This window comes from Haliotis cracherodii, unplaced genomic scaffold (genome assembly GCF_022045235.1).
Source record: "Haliotis cracherodii isolate W230 unplaced genomic scaffold, xgHalCrac1.p SCAF_17, whole genome shotgun sequence".
Taxonomy (NCBI): Eukaryota; Metazoa; Mollusca; class Gastropoda; order Lepetellida; family Haliotidae; genus Haliotis; species Haliotis cracherodii.
The window spans coordinates 13,642,018-13,654,070 of record NW_027266272.1 but is presented as its reverse complement, the minus strand read 5'-3'; the positions used below and the strand labels follow the sequence as shown (position 1 = coordinate 13,654,070).

The following is a 12,053-nucleotide window of genomic DNA, read 5'->3' as shown; positions in this document are numbered from 1 at the left end:
ACGTTACCCGCAATTGGGTGTCCTCAGATCTTTGCTTAGCGGTAGCGAGAACTAAGATATGATTTTGATGAGATTAGGTCATGAAACTACACATGACCAAACATATGCTTGAGATCTTTGATAAAACAAAGCTGATCAAATGTGGCCTTATCTTATCTACAGACCAGCAGAAAGCCACACCAGCTAAGCTATATGTTTGGCTTTCCTGCACTAGTACTATTGATTTATTCAGTTCAAGCTAGCTCATTGTGAAATGAAATATATAATTATGTACCTGACGACATGGCCCCTCTTGATGGTGACATTCCCCGTAGCAGAGCAAGCTGTTGTGAACAACAAATCGTGCACAGCCGTCACAGACGAAGGCGTTATAGATCTGCGACCTCTGGCTAACAATGACAGCTCACCAAGGTAGTGTACTCCGTACAGTGAGTGGGTGAGTAGTGGTTTACGCCGCTTCAAGCAATATAAACTGGGGGGGGCAACAGAAAGTATACCGAGTTTGTGTTTTATGTTATTGAAAGAACTGTTGTAAAATTTGATTTTAAGAATTGCGTCTTTTCAACCATCACTCATTCCTGCAACAGTTTGTAAAAAGTAATCTGTGGCTTGGTAATTTTGTGTAAATTGATTGATTCAATGAAGACTGAGATAAGAAAGGCATTTGCAACCACGTGACTCCTAATACCATGACATGTTGTAAATTTGTGACGAGAAACCCCAAAATTTATAGATTTTCAAAGGAAAGATGTCCAAGATACCCATCAGCAGCGATTTATTTTTTGATTTTTAAAAAAAAATTTAAATTAAATATATTTAAAAAAATAAAATCATGTATTCTTTGAGTACAGACCAAGCGCCAGCACGGTTAATTTAAAAAAAAATATAATGTTGCTACGATATTTTCAGTTTAAATCAAACATATGATACAATCAACTAAGAGGTGTGGCGTCTTTTGCTCCTTTTTTACATCCATACTGGTGACCCGTGAAGATTCGGGGTAGAATAGGTCTTCTGCAACACATGCTTACCGTAAAAGGCGACTATGCTTGTCGTAAAAGGCGACCAACGGGATCGGGTGGTCAGGCTCGCTGACTTGGTTGATGCATGTCATCAATCCCAATTGCGTGGATCGATGCTCATGATATCAATCACTGGATTGTCTGGTCCAGACTCGATTATTTACAGACCGCCGTCATATAGCTGGAATATTGCTGAGTGCGGCGAGAACTACAAACAAACAAACAAACAAACAACATCCATACTGGTGAGTTAGTACTTTGGGTTCACTGTTGTTGTCAACAGTCACGTGTGTCTATGATTTTTTGAATAGATAGGCATACACCATGCAGATAACAATGGGGGTGGTTAATAAAATTAGTTAAAATGGTTTCTGTACCAGGAAATACTCGAAAAAACACTGTGTAAGAAAACTGTCTGAAGTTGCTAATTTATTTGTGGATGTGAATAAGTTAATATACCTAATTTGATATGAAACAGGTTCTTGTGATTAATGTTTCTCTTGATTTTCACTCCCTTGGCGTGGCATGGACACATATTTGGTCATATATTGTTTGATGACGTCACTGCAACCAAACTGGTATGAAATATTTCGAAGGCGTTTTAGAGTGCTACGAACCGAAACATATAAATATGCTTTGATTTTGTGGCAACCATAACGATCAACGCCAACGCCAACGCCGACGCCAACGCCAACGCCTACGCCAGAGAATAACCAATCTCGATTATCTGACAAAATAGATGTTACTGGTCGTATGAAAAACATCAATGGTTCACTGAAAATCAATGATGGCACCAGGCGTTCGCGAAAAGGATGAGCATGTCTTGCCCCATCGATAACACCCCACACTCACACAATTTGCGTGTTCTCTAAGGCTGAATTTTAATGTTTGGCACACCGATAGTGCTGCATTATACACAAGAAAAGTGGTTCTGTCTTTTCCAGGTTCGTGGATGTCACGAAAGACAAAGAATCCACACTGCGATTTTCTTGGAACCCATGTTTCAACTTTGACGAACAAGGCTGCCATCAAGCGGAGGTTGTATTTTCAAACCTATGTACTCTTAGTCTTCGATTAAGTAGGCCATTTAACGTTTAACGCTGCACAATAGTCCAGCCATATGACGGCAGCCTGTAAATAATATAGTGATTGATATTGTGAGCTACGATCCACGCCATCGGGGAACGTTGACACGCCATCAACAAAGTCACCGAGCCTGACCATCCTCCTACCAGCAAACGTTGATAGGGACCAATACGGGGTTATTGCACACGGACTCCAAATATGGTCACATCTTGGACCCGTGCATCTTCCCTAAGGCAAGAGAGTTAACTGACTTTAAAAGTCCAGTTTCCACCCTTGCCGAACTAGGCTTGAATTACTGGGCTCGATCGTAGCGCCACCGGATGCTATTACCAGTTATGTCCCTTTTAAGCCTGTCCTATGGACCAATCAGATTCCATCACTTGCGTTTGCTTCACACAAAATGGCGGCGCCGAGTCGATAATCAATATCTTTATTGTGATAAAACGGGTCTTACATCGCGAAATGCATCAAATCACGTAAGCACCTTGATTAAAAACATGAAAAGATTCTGAAAATATCTGCTGACAACGAGTTGGCGGTGCGAATGTTTTCGATTTCGGTGCGCGATTTTGATAGGACTATGCATAGACACGTTAGTCCAGCCAAAATGTAACTCCATAATACCAGCCTAGTTCGGCAAGGGTGGAAACTGGACTTTCGTGGTCAGATGGGACCCATGAAGAACCGGGGTAGAAAAGGTCTTCAGCAACCCATGCTTGCCGTAACAGGCGACTATGCTTGACGTAAGAGGCGACTAACGGGGTCGGGTGGTCAGGCTCGCTGACTTGGTTGATGCATGTCATCGTATCCCAATTGCGTGGATCGATGCTCATGATATTAAACACTGGGTTGTCTGGTCCAGACTCGATTATTAACAGACCGCCGTCATTGCTGGAATATTGCTGAGTGCGGCGTAAAACAACAAACCAACCAACCAACCAATCAGAGAACGTTTTACAAAATCAGCATCCGTGTGTCGAATTTGCGCAGAAAATATTCCAAGAATTAAGCGAAGAAATATTTTCGAAATATTTTCAAGATTTTCATTAACTGTACCAAGAACTTAGTTCCTTTTATTTATTTGAGTGCAAACTTCATTGTACTTTAACTCGGACAACTGAAAGCTTAACGCAGTGATTGAGAAGCAGTGCTGTTTTTAGGCGATCCGTGCTCAGGTTTCCATATTCCTGCGATGTGCAGGGTTACTTAACACTGTGTAGTCCATGAGCCTCTATAATTATAAGATCGAAATGCGCCATCAGTAAGTTTCTTTATCGACCAGGTCATCTGATATGGTAGTTAGTGATCATTGTAAAGCCATTTGAAATAAGAACAGCGATCTGATTGGATATCGCATTTTAATCACAATGGACACAATTCGCGTTCTACAAGGGGTGGCGCCGCGATCGTGCTACGAAATGTAGGCCTGAAATGGCAAGGGTGAAAACTAGACTTTTGTAGAGGCTAGTGGACAGTCTAACCTCGGAGAAATAACCCAGATCGACAAACGTTCACAGACATACTCATCACTGTGATATTCTGCCTTTCAGTTGTGCGCATTGACTCCGCACTTTGACCTCAGCTACAACCTTGGGAATTCTTCACAGGCCAGATTTATACACGACCCCAGTTTCGGTCTTATCCTTGCTTACAACGCTTCTGACATCTACGACAGAAGGTGAAACAACTGGTAATGTCGCTGGCGTGGACATCACTAAATCTCCCCTTGAGGGCCCCGTTCCACAAAGCAATGCTAGCGCCAAGATGATCGAAACTCTCATACTTCAACATAGCTTCATGAGAGAGAGAGAGAGGGGGGGGGGGGGGGGGGGGAAGAAAGAGAGAGAGAGAGAGAGAGAGAGATATGTACAAAATGTGTAAGAAGCAGATATAGTCCCCATTGTCCCTAGTATGGTGTCTAACTGTAGTTGCTGGTGATTTTCAGCCTGTTTTATAATGTTTACCTATAAACGTGATGATCCGGGTGAGAATTAATTGTCTTCAACAACCCATGCGTGTCGTAAGAGGCGACCAACGGAATCGGGTGGTCAGTCGCCCTGAATTGGTTGATGCATGTCATTGTATCCCAATTGCGTAGATCGATGCTTATAATGTCAATCACTGGATTACATAGCTAGAATATTGCTGAGTGCGGCGTTAAGCAACAAATAACTCAGGAACAAATACGGTTTATACCAGAACTGTTTATATATATCACATACATTTTATTTGCTTTAAGAGTCTTGAAATACTTTTTGGTGGTAGTAAAAGCATATTAATAAAACATCAAATAACAATTGCAGCACAACGCAACAAAAAATAGTGATCAAATTCGAAAACGCATTATATTTTAAAAAAATCGTCATTATGCATATTAACTTGGTACGTGCTGTCGTTATGAATTTAAGATGAATCGTTAGACACCTTGCAAATATACTGTTTCAGAATTTCGATTATCCAGCTCATATGTGACCTGACCGAAGAAGGTATATTCCAAGTTGTTGATGACAGCCCAGCTCAACAATACGTACGTTAACTTCTCTATTGTCTATTTATCATGTAGACCGTTGCTATACGTAGCTAACGACATGTATATCGAACATATTTGGAAACATTCGCCTGTTTGTATAGAACCTTCACACATACAAACGATTTAAGACGGAAACAAATTCCAGATGTTAGTTTGTATTTGTGCTAATACTCGTTAGTGATATATATCCACAGAAAGGATTGTAACAGAGACTAGGACACGTAGCCTTTGTTATTGCTTCATACCAAACATTTTTATTTCTACGAGTTATCGTAATTCGTTTGATTGGCATAACTTATATATATAATTAGAAATTGACGGATGACAATGTTGACACAGCAACGTCTTTACTTTACTGTAATGGCGACATGTCGTTATATATCTTAAGTGTTTAAGAGGTCACCTTCTGCCTAAGCAATTTCGGCTGACCTGTCCCTCTTTGGGACTCCTGTGTGTGAGTAGGGTACACATATCTATTGTGAGTTTGGTATTCACATAATTTCAGTTTTTGTATTGATATGATTTCTATTTTCTTATATTGGTATAATTTCATTTTTATCCTTGGCTGCTCTTTTGATATACATTCGAGTAGCTGTCCATCTCTCAGAAATAGAGTTAGTTTGGCCTTTGCGGTTGCATCTCTTGGCTTTAGGAGACCTATGACAGATAGCGGATCAAACTGCAATTCTTGTTTTAACCTAGCCCGGGCTGGGGCATGGTCTTGACATTCTAGTAACAATGAATAATAAACACGGTACAGACTATATATGGTAGGTGGAGGATTAATAGTGACAACAACTGCATACATGAGAGACATTAACATGAGGAGGTTAACTAATAACAACAGAAGGACAATACTGTAACAACATGATGGACGGAGAACACATGATGAGGAAGACAAATAAACAGAATAAGTATACATAGGTGGGGTGATTGCTGCTTAAAGGGTTCATAGTAGGCGGATGGGTTGAAGTGGTTCGAGTATTATGCGAAATATATTTTGAAAAGTTTAAAAAGCTTCAAATCAAAAACAAATATTACATATAAAATCACGTAGAAGTATTCTTTGAGAGCATACTATGCTCTGACCAATCGCCAACAAAGTAGAGGATATAATGTCGCTACCTTAAGATATTTTCAACTGAAAATCAAACATACGATAAAACCAACTGAGAGAAAAAGTTTATTTTGCTCTTCAATGAATACTCGTTGATGCCGGTGTCCCGGTATAAACTCTGCCCCGTACAAATTCACCCCCCGGAGATTTTATACCGGTACAGATTCTCCCCCGGAGAATCTGTTCTGAAATAAAATCTCCCCCGGGCGGATATTTTTCGCGCCCCCCTCAGTATAAAGTCTCCCTCCTTAGTTTTCGTTTGTTGCAATGTCTTTAAGTACTATATTCTTTAAATAGTTATCTTTAATGTAAGGAAGGTTACTTTAAAAAAACAGATTATGAAATATGGTCATAATGAATTGATATTTCAGCATATTTTATTTGGTAACTGTACCTTCCATCCTAAAATAATTATAAGACATAATCATACCAAACAAATTTGAATGAAATGACTTAATGTAACAAATACAGATTCACGTAAATACGATGATAAACGTTCCACCGGACTCTGAATAACCCGTAAATACCCATCCATTCGAACGTTATTAATTGTATCAAATGTGCAATTTATAAACTTTCTATTCCATTCTGTTGCACGTTGCAATCATCGATACCCGTACTGATGTTGTGATATTTCTCAGTGTAAATAAATGTGGTTTGGTTTGGTTGGTTTGTTGTTTAACGCCGCACTCAACAATATTCCAGCTATATGACGGCGGTCTGTAAATAATCGAGTCTGGACCAGACAATCCAGTGACTGACATCATGAGTATCGATCCACGCAATTGGGATACGATGACATGCACCAACCAAGTCAGCGAGCCTGACCACCCGATCCCGTTAGTCACCTCTTATACGACAAGCATAGTCACCTTTTACGGCAAGCATGGGTTGCTGAAGACCTATTCCACCCCGGAATCTTCACGGGTCGTAAATAAATATGACGATTAGAGCTGATACTTATTGATTTCAACTGTAAATATTAAGGACAACCTATACCGACCTGCATGGCTATATTTTGCACATTAAACATGTTTGACAGAACATGTTTCAGACACATTTTATAATTAATGCCGTTCATGTTTTATTATAACGGTTTTTGTGGTCACACATGTGCATTTCATAAACTCTAAAAAAATACATCCGTTAACATACATTAGTTGAACAAAAACTATGATATCTCACTCATCCTGTCCGAGATGACCTTTAGACGTAATTTTATATTCATATCGTTCTGATATTGGCCGATAACAGGTGACAAGCGGATATCAAATATCTTATTCATAACGGGATGTCACATTTTATGATGCCTCATTATGTTAATTTCAGATGTGAAATACATACAATAAACATATATTCATATCCGTATCCATCCGAGCACGAGATGTGATGCTCATCATTGCTCAAACCAACTTCGACCCGTGAAGATCCGGGGTAGAATAGGTCTTCAGCAACCCATGCTTGCCGTAAAAGGTGACTATGCTTGTCGTATAAGAGGTGACTTACGGGATCGGTGGCTCGCTGACTTGGTTGGTGCATGTAATCGTATCCCAATTGCGTGGATCGATGCTCATGATGTCAGTCACTGGTTTGTCTGGTCCAGACTCTATTATTTACAGACAGCCGTCATATAGCTGGAATATTGCTGAGTGCGGCGTTAAACAACAAAGAAACAAAATTAATCAAACCAGCTTCGCAGTACACGTGTAACTCTAAACACCTTTACCGTCAAGATTCGTCGTACGCGTCTTTCTCCCTCTCTTACATATACATGTAGGAGACAGCCTCCGTGGTCTTGTGGTAGACCCGGGGTTCGATCCCCGGCCGCGTCATACCAAAAGACTCTATCAGATGGTACTTGTTGTTACCCTGTCTGACGCTCGGCATTAAGGGGCTAAACCAAGAACTGGTCGGCTCGGAGTCAGTATACTGTGTCTGAGTAGGGTATTCATGATATACGGCGGGTTGGTATCTCAGTGGGCTAGCACTATAAATCGGTATCAGTCCGGACTAGTACAAGCCGCACGCACGCACGCACGCATGCACGCACGCTAGCTATATTGGTGCAATAATCTTGGACGCGACGTTAAACCCCACTTCACCTCACCTCTTACATAAAGGATGATACCATGACGATGACAATATAACAACGAGGACAATTATAAGATGATGATAGTAATGCTGTAAGGGAATATTTATGATGATACTGATTTTTACTTGATGGGAATGAAGATATCGATCATTGATGTTAGAGTGTCTTAATAATGGTAAATTAATGATACTTGTAAGGATGGTGATGCTAATATTAATGACGGTAATAGTACTAATGATGGTAATGATAATTTTAATGCCAACGATGGGGATATTAATGATGATAATGAAGACATTAATAATGGTAATTATTTTAATTGTAATGAGTGAGTGAATGAGTATAGTTTTACGCCGCTTTTAGCTATATTCCAGCAATATCACATCGGGGGACACCAGAAATTGGCTTCACACATTGTACCCATGTCGGAAATCGAACCCGGGTCTTCGGCGTGACGAGCCAACGCTTTAACCACTTGGCTACCCGACCGCCCTTAATTGTAATGATGATATTAATGACAAAAATCATAGTAATTATTTAACTGTAATGATGGTATTAATGATTGTAATAATTTTTGTAATGAGGGTAACGGGGACGACAACGATGATGATGATAACGTTTGTTCGCTGCTTAAATATTTCTACTGCAGTGTAGATAAGAGAGACGGTTTCGACATGTGCACATGATTTGTATGAGCCCTTTTACTTTTCGCCAAACTTACTTTTTACCTTTTCAGCATTTCATTCTGAGAAGTCAGCACTGTTGTCCAAAGATGCAAAGCACTGTCATCCAAAGATGCAATCCAAACTGTGTACCTGAAAAAGATCTTGCGAATAAACTGCAGTCTTAACGCGTGTTATGATCCCCTAAGGGACGTTGAGTGGGTGCGCGAATGTTGTTAACGCCGCAGTCAGCAGTATTCTGGACATAGTCAATGCCTGTTTCCTCCAGCCGGGGGATAGCGGCACCCCTGTCTCTGCCCCTCTGCCGTTTAGGTCATAGTGGTCCCCCCGTTTCTGGCCATATCACCACTGAATAAGATTTGTTTGTGCGTTTGTTGTTAAACGCCGCATTCAACAATATTCCAGCTATATGACGGCGGTCTTGACCAGACAGCCCTGTGATTGACATCATGAGCATCCATCCACGCAATTGAGATACGATGGCATGCATCAACCAAGTCAGCGAGCCTGACCACCCGATCCCGTTAGTCGCCTCTTACGACAAGCATGGTCGCCTCTAGCGACAAGCATAGTCACCTTTTACGGTTAGCATGTGTTACGGAAGACCTTTTCCACATCGGATCTTCACGGGTCCCGCTAAATAAAAAAGTCCAGGCAAAGTAATGACTGCTACCTCTGGGGTATAGGGATGACACACCCGCAAGCTGATTCCAATTTTAGCCGACGTTTTTGAAGCACACGTTACTATTGACTCAACCAGATGATACTGGAATTTTCCTTTACTAGAGTGAGTTGGATTTACCCCCCTCTTTGAACCGCAGTTCAGTCCTATCGCTGCGTGTGAGCTTGATGTTGGAAGATGTGAGATGAGGTGAAATTGGGTTTAACGTCACGTCCAAGATTATTGCACTTATATAGCGACGTGCTACACGTGTGTGTGTGTGTGTGTGTGTGTGCGTGCGTGTGCGCGTGCGTGCGTGCGCGCGCGTGTGTTTGTGTGTGTGTGTTTGCGTGTGCGAGTATGTGTTTGTGTGTGTGTGGCTGCTTGTACTAGTCCGGACTGATGCCCATTTATAGTGATAGCCCACTGAGATACCATGCCGCAGTTTAACATGAATACCCCACTCAGACACAGTATACTGACCCCGAGCCGACCAGTCCTTGCTTTAGTCCCTTAATGCCGAGCGCCAGACAGGGTAACAACAAGTACCATCTTTTAAGGTCTGTTGGTCTCCGGGCGGACGCTCTACCTCTAGGCCACGGAGGCGGTCTGATGCTGGAAGAAACCCAAAGTGCAGGTGAAGACCCTTACCAGTTTGTTAAACTCACGAGTAGGGGTATGGTACTGGCAAACTTAGAATAGAATGAGTGCGGGACGCGTGCAGTGTTGCACAACGCATTGGATCACCTTAGACCACTGGGCCACCCGTGCTCCCAGCGATATGACGATATGCCTTCAGCTTGCATGTCACTAAAATCTGGTTATGCCAACAGGTCGCCAGTACGAAATGGCCATTTTCTCAGTGAATGTTCAGTAGAACAGCAGCTAACGGCTTGACAGGTCTCGGAAGATATATATTGTATTGTATTGAATGTTGTTTAACGCCCCACTCGACAATATTCCAGCTAGATATAGGTATATATGGAATGGTAAATATATACAGTGGAACCTTGAAACTCGAGCACCGTGATATGAGAGATCGAACCCGAGAAGACATAACTCGTAATAGCCATTGATGACACCCGACATTGGATTAGTCTATGCATAGTTGGGGCTGATCGATATTCGTGACAGACAAAATGTACATATGTATGTTATCTAGTGAGTGAGTGAGTTGGGTTTAACGCCGCTTTTAACAGTATTCCAGTTATATCACGGCGTGTCAACTTGATGTGGAAGGAAAGCCCCAAGTGATGCAGGACTCAGACGTTTACCACTTCGGTGAAACCCACGAGCACGGGTATGGTGCTGACAAACCTAGAAACATCGGGGCGAACCGGGATTCGAATCCACAACCATAGGTTTCTGGCGTGCCCAAGGGACGCAACTCTGCACAGCGAATTGCGGCGCCTTAGACGACTTGGCCACCCGTGCCCCATGTATGTTATCTAACTCAGCACCTCAATATTGCGGATACATACAGGTTCGCAGCAACTTATGCTTGTCATAAGAAGATACCAAATGGATCGGGTGGATAGGCTCGGTAACGCGGCCAATTGAATATTGTTGTATCCTAATTGCAGGATAGAGACTCATGTCAGTCGCTGTATTGTATGGACAGATACCGCCGTCATAAAGTTGTGTGAGTGAGTTGGGTTTAACGCCGCTTTGATAAGTATTCCAGTTATATCACACCGTGTCCGCTTAATGTGGGAGGAAAGCTCTAAATGGTGCAGGTCTCAAACGTTGGTTTTGGTGAAACTCACAATCACGTGGAAGGTACGGACAAACCTAGTAACATAATCAGGGCGAACCGGGATTTGAACCAACAATCATAGGTTTGTGGCGTACCCAAGGGACACAGCGTCTTAGGTGACTTGACAACCTGTGCTACCTTCATATGGTTGGGGCATAGTCCTGCACCATGACCGTGGAATATATTTATTTTATGAAAAAATAATAATCTAGAAATGCATACAAAATCAAGTCTAGCCAGCTCAAGCTAGCTCTATTCTGAAATCAGCATAGGGATTTTTTTTTATAAATTTTTTGAATCAAGAAGGATATTGTGTAATATAAGATTTCAGAGACTAATTGTTAGTTTGGTTGGGGCACTGCTGAGTGCGTTAATCAACAAACAAAGAAACACTCAGGACTGTTAATTACAGAACATCAATGACTGGTACGCCTTTTAATTCTTTAACTTTTATGAGTTTTAACTGTAATCAGGGCAAATATGGGATTCGAATCTACAGCCATCGGATTAGGTCATGCCTAAGAGACACAGCTCTGTACAGCGAATTGATTATGGATCTTCTTTGACGATTATCTCAACCCTCACCCTCGTCTTGAACTTTCAAGGGTGTCATCGTTAATACATGTACAGTAAAGTACGTTTATAACAAACTGACGGATATAACGTACTATTATTTTGGTCCCGGGCATTTGCTATATATATGTGCTTATACTGAACTACGTTTATAACAAACTAACGGATATAACGTACTGTTATTTTGGTCCCGGACATTTGCTATATAAATGCGCTTATAATGAGCTACGGTTATAACGAATTACAATTAGTGGCCCCTTTCAGTTCGTTGTAACCGTAGTTTACTGATCAATTGCAGTCCCGAACCTCTGTAATCTACACTGTGGCAAATAGCGGTAGACGGATAGAACGGGGTTATACTTTTCTGTAAGTCTCACTGTGGATGATAAATCATTATAATAAGTTAACTCTATTATTGAATTGTTTTGCTTGTTTTAAACAACATGCCTTTCACTCGTGTGTAGTTAAAACAGAAATGACTGTTAACATTCTAGCGCCTCTCAAGTACCTTGGGCTGTATACTCCAAAGGGAGTTG

At 41.4% G+C, this 12,053-nt stretch overlaps 1 pseudogene; it reads left to right on the top strand.

Moving 5' to 3' along the window:
• The first annotated feature begins 179 nt into the window (after window positions 1-179).
• On the top strand, window positions 180-8,694 carry LOC139464418 (uncharacterized; annotated as a pseudogene).
• Window positions 8,695-12,053: the final 3,359 nt, after the last annotated feature.